Here is a 14,095-nt window from a genome sequence, read left to right on the forward strand (position 1 = left end):
ATCTTGTAACATCAACAAGCTTGTTTATCATGTTTCATATGATCACAATGAAGAAAAGAACACCAGGCACAACAAATCTTCATGTAGCATCATGTAGATCTCCCATGGTTTTGATAGAATCAACCATATTCTTCAATATCTTTACAAAATCCATCAATAGAACAAAGAAAGAAAAGGAATACACCATCTTTGAATGGAAATACATCACATAGTATTCATCTTCAATATCTTCATAGTCTTCTCTCTCAATCTCTCATATACAATCACTTTGTTTGAGTAGAATTGGCTATCTCTGACTCTCTCTCTCTCTCTCCATCAATAATACATCATCTCCTCACTACATTCTCTCAAAATCACTCTCAATAATCCTTCTTAGGTCGTGGATACCCCTCCCAAGAGGTATGTCTGATATGAAGAGTCACCAGAGCCACTACAGTTTCCTTTCATAGCTCACTACTGTCACTTCACTCCAGTCTTCACTTGTGTCTTCAGTAGCTACTTCTTCCACTTCTTTCAGCTCTTTTGCACTTGTATTCACCTCTTTCCAAGGCTAGAAAACTTTCCCAAAGTCACACATACATTCCACAGAACACATACAGAAGCATACAGAACAGTCTACAGAACAGTACCAGAATAGCTACAGTACAGAACAGAACAGAAACAGAACAGAAGCAGAAGCTCTACAGAAGACCTACAGAAGGTTATAGAAGGTCATCAAAACCACATAACTCATTCTCAAATCATTCCAATCTCTCACAAACCATTCAATAAGCTTTCACAATATCTCAATCTTCATCAATTAATACTCCATCCCTCCTTACAAAAGACAATCAGAACAAAACAGACCAAAACAGAGCAAAACAGAAGGTATACAGAACCTATCAGAACCTGTCAGAACATCACAGAACCACCAATAAACATCATGAACTTCCAAAACACAATCATTACCATCTAAAACACTCTCAAACCACTTCTAAACCAATCAATCATCTCATAAAATCAACCATTCAGCTCTCAAAAACAACAAAAATCAGCCAAAAAACAAGTCATTTCAACACTCAACAATGGTTATGCACTGCAACAACTTCTCTACATGCTTTATGCCATATGATGGTATCAAGTAAAGATCTATGCATTTCATTTGGTGTTTTGATCAATAGATATGCTCTAGTCTATGAGGCTAGAGTCCTATGTAATCACTCAGGGTTAGTGTGTCGGTGATGATGTAGTGACTCATTTTGGTGGTATTTACCATAGCAAAGTAACACTACACCATCAAACCTATGAGTGGATATGAAAGGTATATACACTTTAAGGGTACATTTTCTGATAATGACAACAAGCAACTAGACATTGTATCCGCACAAAAACCGGCAGATATGGGAATGGATACCCTCAAAATATATCGCGCCACAGCACTGCACAACAGACTACCATCACACACATAAGATGAAAGACCATCAAATAGGATAACACAGCAACAACATCATCATCATCGTATATATCAGAAGATAGATACAAAGCTCCGCACCACAGTGCGCTCCCACAAGAGTGCAACCACACAATATATATCTCCCTCACAAGGGATGCCAATAGACATCGGGGATGCCAACAAATATGGGATACAAACGGGTACACTCCTAGGACAACTGCTTGGATCCCCAAGGACACACTGATCACACCGCACATGCGGTCTGCGATGTTGTGGCAAATGCCGTAACACTTGGCATGCACGGTGGACTGTGCAAACCCACAACAGGAACACCCAAACTCAGCAATAGCAAAAGGCAACCACTACAGTGGTTGTGAAGCAGTAGAAGTAGAAGACACAGGAACAGACTCGGAGACTGGAGTTAAAGTAGTAGGCGAGGCCTACAAAGCCATCGTTGCCGCAGGAATTGGCACCTAGTCTGCCACCGCAAGACCGGTCTGACTCCTTTGTTCTGTGGACAACTCAAGATCCTTCGGCCATGCCGATCTGCTCCACAAAATCCTGAACACCCGCAGCACGCTGCTGCTCATTAGGCTCCACCAAAATAGTGTAACTTGTCTGGAGAGGTTTCAATGGGGCAAAGAGAGATTGGGAGGTATAAAAACGTTGCTAGAAAGAATCAGCATCATTCCATCAGGGTGGGCATGGAGGTAAAGTCAAGGCAAAATTGTGACAGAAACAGCGCCAGCCAAAAGCATACTCTCTGCGAATCATTTCCTTCTACCCTTGCACTGTCATCCACAGTCGCCGACATTGGTCCCGAAGAGTATCACACTCCCGCAAAATGCGGGCCATCTCTGCAGTAGACATATGTTCATCTGTTGCACCGTCATCCGCAGTTGCTGACGCTGATCCCGAAGAGTATCACACCCCCACAAAATGTGGGCCAACTCCGCAACAAACATATCTTCATGCAAAATTGATGACAGCCCCGCCGACTCGACCACAGCCTTACTAGCCGCGCAGAGCCTAATGGAAGCTCATTATCTAGTGGGCCCATATCTTCCTGGTGTACTGCAGAGAATCCTGTCCGAACAGCCTCCCGCCACCCAGCTAACTGCTCCCGCTAGTGTTGGTGCACCTCCATCTTCAAGGCTAACACTAAGCCCTCCATGTTGACCAAGACATCTTCCGTATGAAGTAAATATGCCGCAAGGGCATCAGAGGTGCCACGGCGAAGCAATTCATCAATACTGGAGTAAACGTACTCCTCGTATTGGTCTTGTACTACAACAAACTAGGTCTGCACCCTCCAAGCCCGTTTCTCCAATCCCTGCACTTGTGCCCGAAATTGATATGCCTCTGCCTCCAACGCCTGAATCCTCTCAGCATATGCACTTGATTGCGGTCTTTGGCGCAAGAACTCACTGACCATTTGTAAAAACCAAGCACAACTGTCAACATGCTCCGGCTGCACTGTGTAATCCGGAGAAGACCAAGGAAAAACAGCAGTGATCACCAGAGTAGATTTAGTAAGCACACTAGGAAGAGCAATCAAAACCTCAGTGCCGGTATAGACACCGCACTGACATCAAGAACCGCAACAGATTGCTGAGGTTGCACTGCCACATCAGGTAGCCTTTGTAGCATATTGAAGCTCCATTGTTCCAAGGGCAATAAACCACCCGCAGCAGCAATAGTCATAGTAGCAGCTACAGAGACCGTCGGGGTCGCCAAACCTAAAGACGTCAAGAAAAAAGAAGTAACTGCAACAACAAGGGAGGAAACCGCACCTAGAGAGGGCACACTTGACCGCAACTCCCCCATGGATGTGCGCTTGTGAGGATTGCGAGGAATAGGCCGAGAAGAAGAAGCTGATGCAGTCGCGCACAAACCCTCAAAACTATAGATGAGGGGCGCGACATCCTAACCGACCCATCCGAAAACAAAACTTGTAAATTTTGGCTAACTTTGGTGGTTATCGCTACATTTTTTGCCAACTACGCCAAGACCCTCTCAGCTTCAGCATGAAGGCGATCGTGAAATATACGGGCCCAAGCTACAGGCTCCGACTGCGCCAACTGCAACATGGCACACACCCAAACTAACAAAGTATAGGTCTTCGCTTGCAGCCAAAGTGCATCAATAAACCATCGATAGCATTCTCGAAGAGAAACATTTCTACAGTTTGACAACAGTTATATTCACTGCCAACTCGAGGGCCAAACTCCTGCTCCATCTCCGCAGGTGTACTTGGATATTTGGCACATGCGACCTGTCAATCGACAACAATAAATCAAATATCAACTATTCAGTGAGCTGAATCTGCCGATTGCCCACAAAGACAGTATCTCCCCACATAAGATCCGCTAGAATAGACTGTGCACATGGATGGACGATAACATCGCCCCAAGAGATGGCAGCAAAACCTTGCAACTGCATCATAGAGAGCCAAGTTGCCACCTCAGGATGCTCAAGAAAGGCCAAGGGAGTAAGAAACACGAACTACAGTGGGCTAGCAGTCATGGCGATGAGAGCACAAATCAACAAAGCAAGGAAGGCACAAAAGCACACGTAAGATCGCCAAGGCAGTAAGGAGAGATAGAATAAAACCCAACAAAATAGCTCCCATATAAGCAAAGGTAGAAATGCCTCGAGCTGGGGATCATGCTGATATTCACGGGATCGTATGCAATGAATAGGTATGAGAGCCTTTGTGGAAGGCAGTTGCCACAAAGAACACATTAAAAAGGGTATCGTCGCAAACGAAGCGAAAAAGGACACGTCAAAAAATCATTGGTCTTATAATGCCGCAACTAGTACCCATTTACGAGACTAGAGAGCACCGCACCCTACAAATCTGTCAATGTAAAAGACGTTGGGCTAGCCTCCGCAAAAACCCAAAATGGACCTGACCACCGCAGCTTCAATTTTCCTTTAATCTTGCCATGCTTCGAATGAAAGACCAAAACCAGATCCCCACACTAAAATTTGTGGCGTCGAGAATGACTATCGACCCAATGCTTTCTGCGTCTCTGTAGTACTTGCATTAAATAGAAAGAATGCCAATGGGACTCCTCTAGTTGAGCTAGCATATCCAATCGGTATACCACAGAATCCTTCGATAGAAGCCTCTCCGCCACCGCAATCCTATAACTTGGCAACACACTAGAGTAATAGCTTCCATTCCAAAAAGCCATCTTGAAAGGTGTCAAACCCATAGCCACTTTAAAAGTTGTGCGGTACGCCCAAAGTGACGAAAAAAGTTTCTCGTCCCAATCACTACGGTGAAGATTAACAAGTTTGGTCAGCATTGACACAATCTGTTTATTCAAAGATTCCACCAATCCATTTGCTTGCGGATAATAAGGAGATGACTTGAGATGTTGAATTTGAAAGGGAGAGAATGATCGAAGCTTGGACTTGAGAGCTATGGCGGGAGAGCAAGAGCAATAAAGAGAGAGATGAGAAATGGGAACTCCAGCAGTCACAATGTGTGACGGGGCCTTCCTTTATTCAAATTGTCACTAAAATAATAAAGAATAAAGTGACAATGATGGGCGCCCGCCACCTGCAGTGTGCAGTGGCAGTGACTATCAGTGTAGTAATACATGGGCGGCTAGGCGGAGGCGCCTTTACCCCCAACAACCTCCCACTTAAAGGCGAATCTACCCTACCGAGGAGTGAAAAGAAAAAGAAAAAAGATAGTACAACATGTACGCATATACAACAGGATGAGGAAAGATGTCATCTCATCCCATGCCCATCAACCTCCTGAGGAAGGCAAAGCACTCTATAGAGAGGCATTTCGTGAGCAGATCTGCAAGATTTTGGTCAGTTGAGATCTTGACAAGATCAACAGACTTGTCCTCAACGACCCCACATATGAAGTGATACCTCACCTCAATGTGTTTCCTCTTCACATGGAAGACCGGATTCTTAGCTAACTAAATAGCACTCATAGAATTCGAATGCAGTGTAGGGATAGCATCAATACCAAGGTCAGCAACCAAATGACCCAACCAAATGGCCTCCTTACAAGCCTTAGTGGCTGCAACATACTCGGCCTCTGTAGTAGAAAGGGCCATGCATTTCTGCACCCTAGACATCCAAGAAACAGCACCTCCAGCATATATGAATACATAGCCGGAAGTGGACTTCCTACTATTTGCATATCCTACATAATCAGAGTTAGTGTACCCCACAACTTCTGTATCTTGGCTGCCATAGCATATGCACATATCTGCAGTGCCCTTCAAGTACCTCATGATACCCTTCATGGCATCCCAATGCTTCTTGCCAGGCGTAGCCATATAGCGTGCCACAACACCAACTGCAAAGGCAATATCTAGACGAGTGGCTATCATGGCATACATAAGACTACCCATTGCGGATGCATAGGGAATCTTGGCCATCTTGGCCCTCTACTCATCTGTCTGCGGACATCAACCTGTGATACCTTCACATAAGAAGGAAATGGACAACTAATAGGCTTTACATCCTGCATGCAGAAGCGCTCAAGGACTTTATGAATGTACTCCCTCTGTAAACAAGTAAAGGAGTCCCTGATACCTGTCGCTTCTAATGCGCATACCAAGTATATGAGTGGCCTATCCCAGATCTTTCATCTCAAAGCTCTTCTTGAGTTGAGCCTTAAGAGCATCTAGCTCATCATGAGCTTTCCCTGCCATCAGCATATCATCCACATAGAGTACCAAAATCAGTAAAGAACCATCACGAGCTTTCTTCATGTAAAGACACCGATCCATAGCACTCCTGTTGTAGCCATGTGACTGCATAAAGGTATCAAACTTATGATACCACTCCCTAGGTGCCTGTTTCAAGCCATAAAGACTTTTCTTCAATTTGTACACTAGGTGCTCCCTGCCAAGTTCTGCAAAGCCCTTAGGCTGCTCCATATAAATCTCATCATGCAAGTCCCCATGTAAGAAAGTCATCTTGACATCCATCTGGTATAAATCCAAGTCAAGCTGAGCAACCAAATCCAAGACTAAGCGTAGGGTGGTCATCTTAACCACATAAGAAAAGACCTCATCAAAGTCCACACCATGCTCCTGCTTAAAATCCTTTGCTACCAATCTAGCCTTGTATGCCGGCTTGGGGTGTCCAAGGGTACTTTTCAGCTTGTACACCCACTTGCATGGCAAATCCTTCTTGCCCGTAGGCAAGGAAACCAAATCCCAAGTGTCATTCTTATGCAAGGAGTCTATCTCAGACTCTATAGCCCTCTCCCAGGAGTGACTGTCACCCCTACGCATAGGCTCATCATAAGTGAAAGGCTCGCTTGCATCTGTAACCAAGACATAATGCATCGAGGGATGAAATCTATCACGTGGACATCTGTCTCTAGTAGACCGTCTCACGACAGGCTCTACTGCCTGTCCAACACCCTGACCATGAATATTTGCTGCAACTGTAGGCTGTCCAACTGGGTGTGCGGGAGCTCTCGGCTCCTCCTGAAATATGACCCTGCAAATCTCAACAACTCTCACAGGCTGCCGATGCATCTTGTCTTCATGGAAGACTACATCATGACTGCGGATGACTTTCTGCACTTGCGGATCCCAAAGATGGTAACCCATCTCTCTTGCATCCCTATAACCAAGGAAAATGCATTTGACACTCTTAGGATCTAGCTTACTTCTCTTGTCCCTGGGCACATGGCAAAATGCCTCACATCCAAAGACACGAAGATGCACATAAGAGGGAGGTTTTCCAGTCTATATCTCCTCTGCAACCTAGAAATCCAAACCACTAGAAGGTGATCTGTTTATGACATGCACAGCTGTACTAACTGCCTCAGCCCAAAAGTTTTGTGGTAGGCCTGTGTGGCTAAGCATACTACGTACACGCTCCTGGATGGTTCTATTCATCCGCTCAGTTAAACCATTCTGGGGGGGTGTAGGGGACGGTCAACTGACGCTTAATACCCGTCTCATCACATAACTGCTCAAAAGCACGTGAGACATACTCACCCCCATTATCTGTCCTTAGGCATTTTAGTCTATATCCAGACTAGTTCTCAACCAATGCAAGCCATCTCTGAAACTCAGCCAAGACATCGGATTTCAGCTTAATGGGATAATCCCAAAATTTTCATGAAAAATCATCTATGAACATAACAAAATACTTTGCACCACCCATAGACTGACAAGGCATGGGCCCACAGACATCCGAATGTACCAATGCCAAGGGCTCACTCATGTGTGGCCTACCCGACTTTTTATGCATAGACCTAGTCTCCTTGCCATAAAGACATTGCTCATATGAATCAAAACATGCATAATCAAGGGGCGGTAAGTACTGCAAACTAGAAAGCATTTTCATTCCCTTCAAAGACATATGCCCAAATGGGCAATGCCAAAGAGATACATGTGGGATAGAACCCACATACAAAACATGATCAAGGGAAGAAGCTAATACAATCAAGGGATAGAGGCTGCAATCCTTGGCACCTCTCGCAATCACACGTTTGCCACAAGTGATCTTCCATGCAAAGTCTCCAAAAGATACATGATAATCTGCATCATCAAGCTGTCCAGTTGACATGAGACTACGTGTCAAAGAAGGTACATGACGTACATCTTGCATAACAAAACTACTGCGAGAAGGAAACTACAGCCTAATATCACCAATGCCCACAATATCAAGAGAGCTGTCATCACCCAAGTGCACAGAACCCGAAACAGTATGGTATGAATAAAACCACTCTTGGCAAGGTGTCACATGAAAGGACGCACCTGAGTCCAAGATCCAACACTATGCATACATAGAGTGTGTCTCTGTCATCTGCGAAGCACTAGAAGAAGCTGCAAGGATATAATCATCATCATCAACATCCTTAGGTTGTATAACATTGATCTCTTCAATTTTAACACTAGACTTTGCAAGCACTATGCTGCGATCAGAAGATTTATCCTGCACTTTGTCTTTCCCCTTATCTTTGCGCCTTTCATTGCACATTTCATGGCATTGTGACCTAATATGGCCCTTTTTTCCACAATGGTGACAAGTAACATCTGCATACCTGCCATGGGATTTACTACGTGACTTCCCACGAGACTTGGACCGAGATTTTTGAGAATCCCGTCCACGACCACCACTGCCATGCTTTCCATACCCATCATTCCTGCCTCTAACTGTCATAGAATGCGACACATGAGAGGCATCCAAATTCTTACGGTTAACCTCTTCCTACAGAAGAGCACTCTCAACATTAGATAATTTCAAGGTAGTAGTAGAGGCACATAATGCAGTGCGAAATACATCCCATGACTCATTAAAAGTACCAAGCAAGAAAAGAGAAGTGACATCCTCTATAAAAGTGATGTCTTGCAAAGTCAAGTTCTTGATTATAGCATGAAACTGGCTCAAGTGAGCAGACATAGTCACATTCTCCTTCATGCAGAGATCCATAAGCTGCTTCAACCAATACATCTGACTCGCTGGACTTTTCTTGTCATAGAGATTCTTGATCTTATCCCACAACGGCCATGCACTCTATTCTTCCTCAAAGACATTGTAATGAACCTATTTTGTGAGAGACAATACAATAGTGGACTTGCATAACTCATCAAGCTCAAGCCATTCCTCATCTGGCATAGTTGCAGGCGGATGCCCGCTCAACCTCAAAGGTTTGATCTGCGATTTCTGTACCAAGACCTGCAAAATCTGGCTCTTCCAATAAGAGTAATTCGTACCATCAAGCTTAGTGATGTTGAAAATAGCATGATCAGTGGACGAACTCGCCATAATGCAGGCTGGAAGACTGTAGACAGTTCAAAACTGCTTGGTGTTTACTGTAGAAAATGACAAAAAAATCACCAAAATCGAGAAAAAATGGCGAGAAAAGTGAAACCAAAGCTGCTGCCCACTAAGTACTAATGAAAATACATCATTTTAGAATTTTTCAACATGAAAAATCCATGCCAATCTATACATATATGCTTGTTATAATAAATTTCAGATTTTAGTAAAAGAGAGCTAACAGTGCCAAAATAGGATCCCAAGGCAATCAGATACTACCAAGACCAAAGCCGGTATCATGTGAGCATAGCATAAGCATATGACGATCGATAAGCATGAATCCAACACCCAAGTATCTCATACAAACATCTACCGGTGAGTAGGTACACCCCCCAATCAACGGGGCAAAGTGTTCCTGCCACTACCAAAATTTGACACAAGTAGGTGTCAATTCACAAAGATACGGATCCAAAACTAAGACTCAGCTCATAAGCATACAGTGAACCAAGACATATAATGTATCATGCCAGAGGGTAAGAAATCCCAAAGTCTCAAGTATCTGTAACTGCTCAATGTATAAAAATACCGCCTGCTCAATGTCTGATAAGCATTCAAAAATGCTCCCACAAGCACAAAGGCCGTATGTACGAGCTCAAGAGCTGAAGCCAAGGCAAGACACAGTGCCAATGACATAAGTCCAAGATAATACATCAGTAGTACATCCCGAACATGTAAGCGGTAGAGCATCCGTATGTAACATCCATAAGCATGTAAGACATCAAATACATCCCAATCCAAACTCTGACAAGCCAAGTAACATCCAAGACTACTCCAGATAATCCAAAATGTATCCAAGGTAGAGCTTCAACGAGCACTCAAGCTCAACGTATGCATAGGGTAATCAACCGTGACATAAGCATCAGGCCGTAGGCAACGGGTATGCATAAACCCAAGGAGCATCACTGTCAAAGCATATGCCACTGTCAAGAACGAACCATGTCAATGAGTGCGTAATGTCAAAGCTCTTCCAAAAGCATCCGAAATGAAATCCTGGCTCGAAATCGTACCCCAAAGATCAATACTTCATGGCATATATCCAAGACATAGGCTGGAACCAATAGGCATAACCCAAAGCATGTAGAATAGCTTCAGTTCGCTTTTATTACAGCATGAAATGACTATTAAAATTTGAGAAATTTCAGTCCCAAATCAGCGCCACATGATTGCCAAACAATAGGCATACATTTTCTTAACATGTAGACATCATACATGACCAATCGGACATCAAATGACAATGCCAAGTAAGCATAAGCATCAAGTGTTACTATAGTACTATTATAAACTATTTGTGGACTATTATGATAGTCCCAAAATAGTACTAAATCAGCCCAGAAGCAATGTCAATGCTTATCCTTCAATACCAAGCATCAAAACATGTACAAATGCCTCAAATGAAGCTTGTGGAAGTGCCCAATGGCCTGGAGCTTGAGGAGAACCAGTGTGGAGCAGATGTAGAGCAGCTTGAAAATAGACGCAAACAATGTGCTGCTATCCTGAGGGGCTTGCAACCCATGTGGCACACCTGTGGTGGAGTAGGGGCTCAAGTAGATGCCCAAGGGAGCACACACCAAGCCTCAAGGGTTCTTAAGCATGGGCAATGAAGATATGAAGTAATGGAGCTTCAATGCTGGCTGCCCCAAACTGTTCATAGCCTATGTGACCTGAGAACTGAAGTAAACCCTTAAAAAAAATAATCAAATACCTCTAATGTAATGCCCTAAAGGTGTCCAACAATGCCGGGAAGGTGCTCGAGAAGCCGAAGAGTGACGGGAGCTCGAAGAAGTCGGATATGGCTGCCGCGAAGGAGACCCAATGCGAGTAGGGAGTCAATGGGAAGCTGAGAATGCCACGAACCAAGCTCAAGAGTCGAGAAGCTGAGCTCTGATACCAGTTGAAAGGGAGAGAAGGATCGAAGCTTGGACTTGAGAGCTATGGTGGGAGAGCAAGAGCAAGAAAAAGAGAGACAAGAAATGAGAACTTCAACAGTCACAATGTGTGACCGGGCCTTCCTTTATTCAAACTGTCACTGAAAGAATAAAGAATAAAGTGACGGTGACGGGCACTCACCACCTGCAGTATACAATGGCGGTGACTGTCAGTGTAGTAATACATGGGTGGCTAGGCAAAGGCGCCTTTATCCCCAACATAATCAAATAAAACAAGGTCATGTGGTGAATGACCTTATTGAGAAAATGCGCACCGCGATCACTCACCAGCTTGACCGAACAGCCAAACTGAGTAAAAATATCTTGGTATAGACACCCCACCACTAAAACCACAGTGTTATCCTACAAAGCCGAGGCGTCCACCCACATCGTGCAATAATCCGTCGTCGCCAAAATGTATTTATTGGCATGTCCGAGCTGCAGTAAGTTTGAAAGAGCCAATAAAATCCAATCCCCATTTTTGGAAAGGCTCCAAGGGCAGAATGGGATGCATCGGTAAGCAGTCTTTGGATGAAGGTTGTCCCGATCGTTGACAAACATCACAGCTTCATACAAACTTGTGCGCAACTTTAAACATAGAAGGCCACCAAAGACTAGCCTGAAGAACTTTGCGAGCCGTGGCATTCCCGAAAAATGTCCTCCTATAGCACCCTCATGAGCTTCTTGGAGAACCACACGTTGATCTTGCTGTAAAACACACCGCAACAATGCATCCAAAGAATTCCAGTAATAAAGCTCCCCCAAAATAATCTCAAAAGAGCGACTGCGTAGGGCCACGCGACAACACTAATCACGAGTAAGATGATTCGGCATAATCCCCATATCCAGAAAACAATACAATTCCTCATACCATGTCCAAGGAACATCTGCAAGTGGCAAACCAGAATGTTTTCCATCATCCATAGAAACACCAGAAATCGCAAACAAATCAGCGTTGCAAAACAATAATTAACTCCACTAGCCACTTCACTAGACTCAAGACGAGAAAGGTAATCCGCAATTGCATGATACTTGCCCGGTCTATGAATAACTTCATACTCAAATTCCTGTAAAATAATAACCCATCGGGCCAACCATCCCGTAAGATTCTGTTGCTGCACCAAATATAATAACGCAATCCACATGGAAATAAAACATACGACCCAGTAAATAGTGGCGGAATTTTTGACAGAATAAATCATGCCCAAACATTCGCTTTCAGTAAGAGAATAATTCTTCTTAGCCAAAGACAAGCGACAACTAGCATAATACACAACGTGAAACCAGCCTCTGACTTTCTTACGTAAGTACCGTCTCAGCCACCACTGGCCACCGCATATCTTGTAAAGCCACTTGAACCTTCTTCCGACCGCGACGAATTGAAATGCGGTTGTGCTCCCAACTGTGATGAACACAAGCTTGCCGCAACCAGGGACGGCCGAACAATACATTATAATTCTCCTTAGCATCCTCCAATCTAACAACAACAAAAGACATAACAAAAAGAATCCCTGAAATTGTGATAACCACCCCTTTAATAAGCCCAAGCGGCCGATTACAACTGTGATGGGAAGCATCATCCTCAAGAGACTCTCTAGCCAACACCGCCTGAGCAATAACATTCTCCAACGGAGTATTAATCTTATCCACCGTAGCCAAATCCATACGAAGATCTTCCCGCAATCCTTTAAGAAAATAATCATTCTACACTTCTTGGATAGGATGTTGTGCGGAGGCACTCTTTATAAAACAGCGAGTGAAAACCAACCACATAATCCTCCACTTGATGACGTTTTTTCTGCTCCAACAGGCGCAATTTTTCCAGATTCTACCACACATTCTGATAACCATTTAGCAGCCCATCCCGTAAGGTAGATTCAAATACACCCTCTTTCTACAAACTGGATCACCGGACCCAGAAGATTAAGCTCATAAACTTTATCAAACTGCCGAACATGAGCATCCGGGTCCTCCGAAGTACGGCCCCAGAATTTATGATATTTAACATGCGGTTGATGATGCACCATAACCGGAAGTAGTGGTATCTGCGAAATAGCAGGCACCGCAAGACCAGATGGAGAGGCGGAAAACAACTGATAAGTCGGAAGAGTAGCAGCAAAATCCGGGATCACCAACTGTCTGCGCCCACGAGCAACCAAAGATGGCGAATAAGAAGAATGTTGAACAAGAGCATATTCATAGGGGGTACTTGTATGTTGCTCATCGTTCGAACCAACATCAATAATAGAAGTAGTCTGCACCTCCGTATTGACGAACGATCCAGTATGAGGAACCTTATCCACAAGGAGTTCTTGTGAACGCGTGTGCATTCATTCAAAAAATTTCCACAAAAACATCATGATCGCCATGTGTATCCACACAAAACACTGGCAGATACGGGAATGGATACCGCACAATAGACTACCATCACACACATAAGATGAAAGAACGTCAAACAAAATAACACAGCAGCAGCATCATCATCATTGTATATATCAGAAGATAGATACAAAGTTCCGCACCACAGTATGCTCCCACAAGAGTGCAACCGCACAAAATATATCTCCCTCACAAGGGATGCCAACAGACATCAGATACGAACAGGTACACTCCCAAGACAACCACCTGGATCTCCAAGGATGCACTGACCGCACCACACATACGGTCCGTGGTGTTGCGGCAAACGCTGTAACAAACATTCTACATGTATGACATGGTCCTAGTCCTATAGTTTATCGATTAGGTTAGCATAAAATAGCTTTGATATGCTCTCCTCGTTGACTTTCATGCTTGAGAATATGCATGAGTTAGTGCACACCGGCAGATACGGGAATGGATACGGCCATATCTGGATGATCTCATAGAGATCTAGAGTGCAATGCATGTTCGACACACATATTTGCACACGACA

The sequence above is a fragment of the Lygodium microphyllum genome, chromosome 21, assembly GCF_053477565.2.
Source record: "Lygodium microphyllum isolate KBCC chromosome 21, Lygodium_microphyllum_v1.1.10, whole genome shotgun sequence".
NCBI lineage: Eukaryota > Viridiplantae > Streptophyta > Polypodiopsida > Schizaeales > Lygodiaceae > Lygodium > Lygodium microphyllum.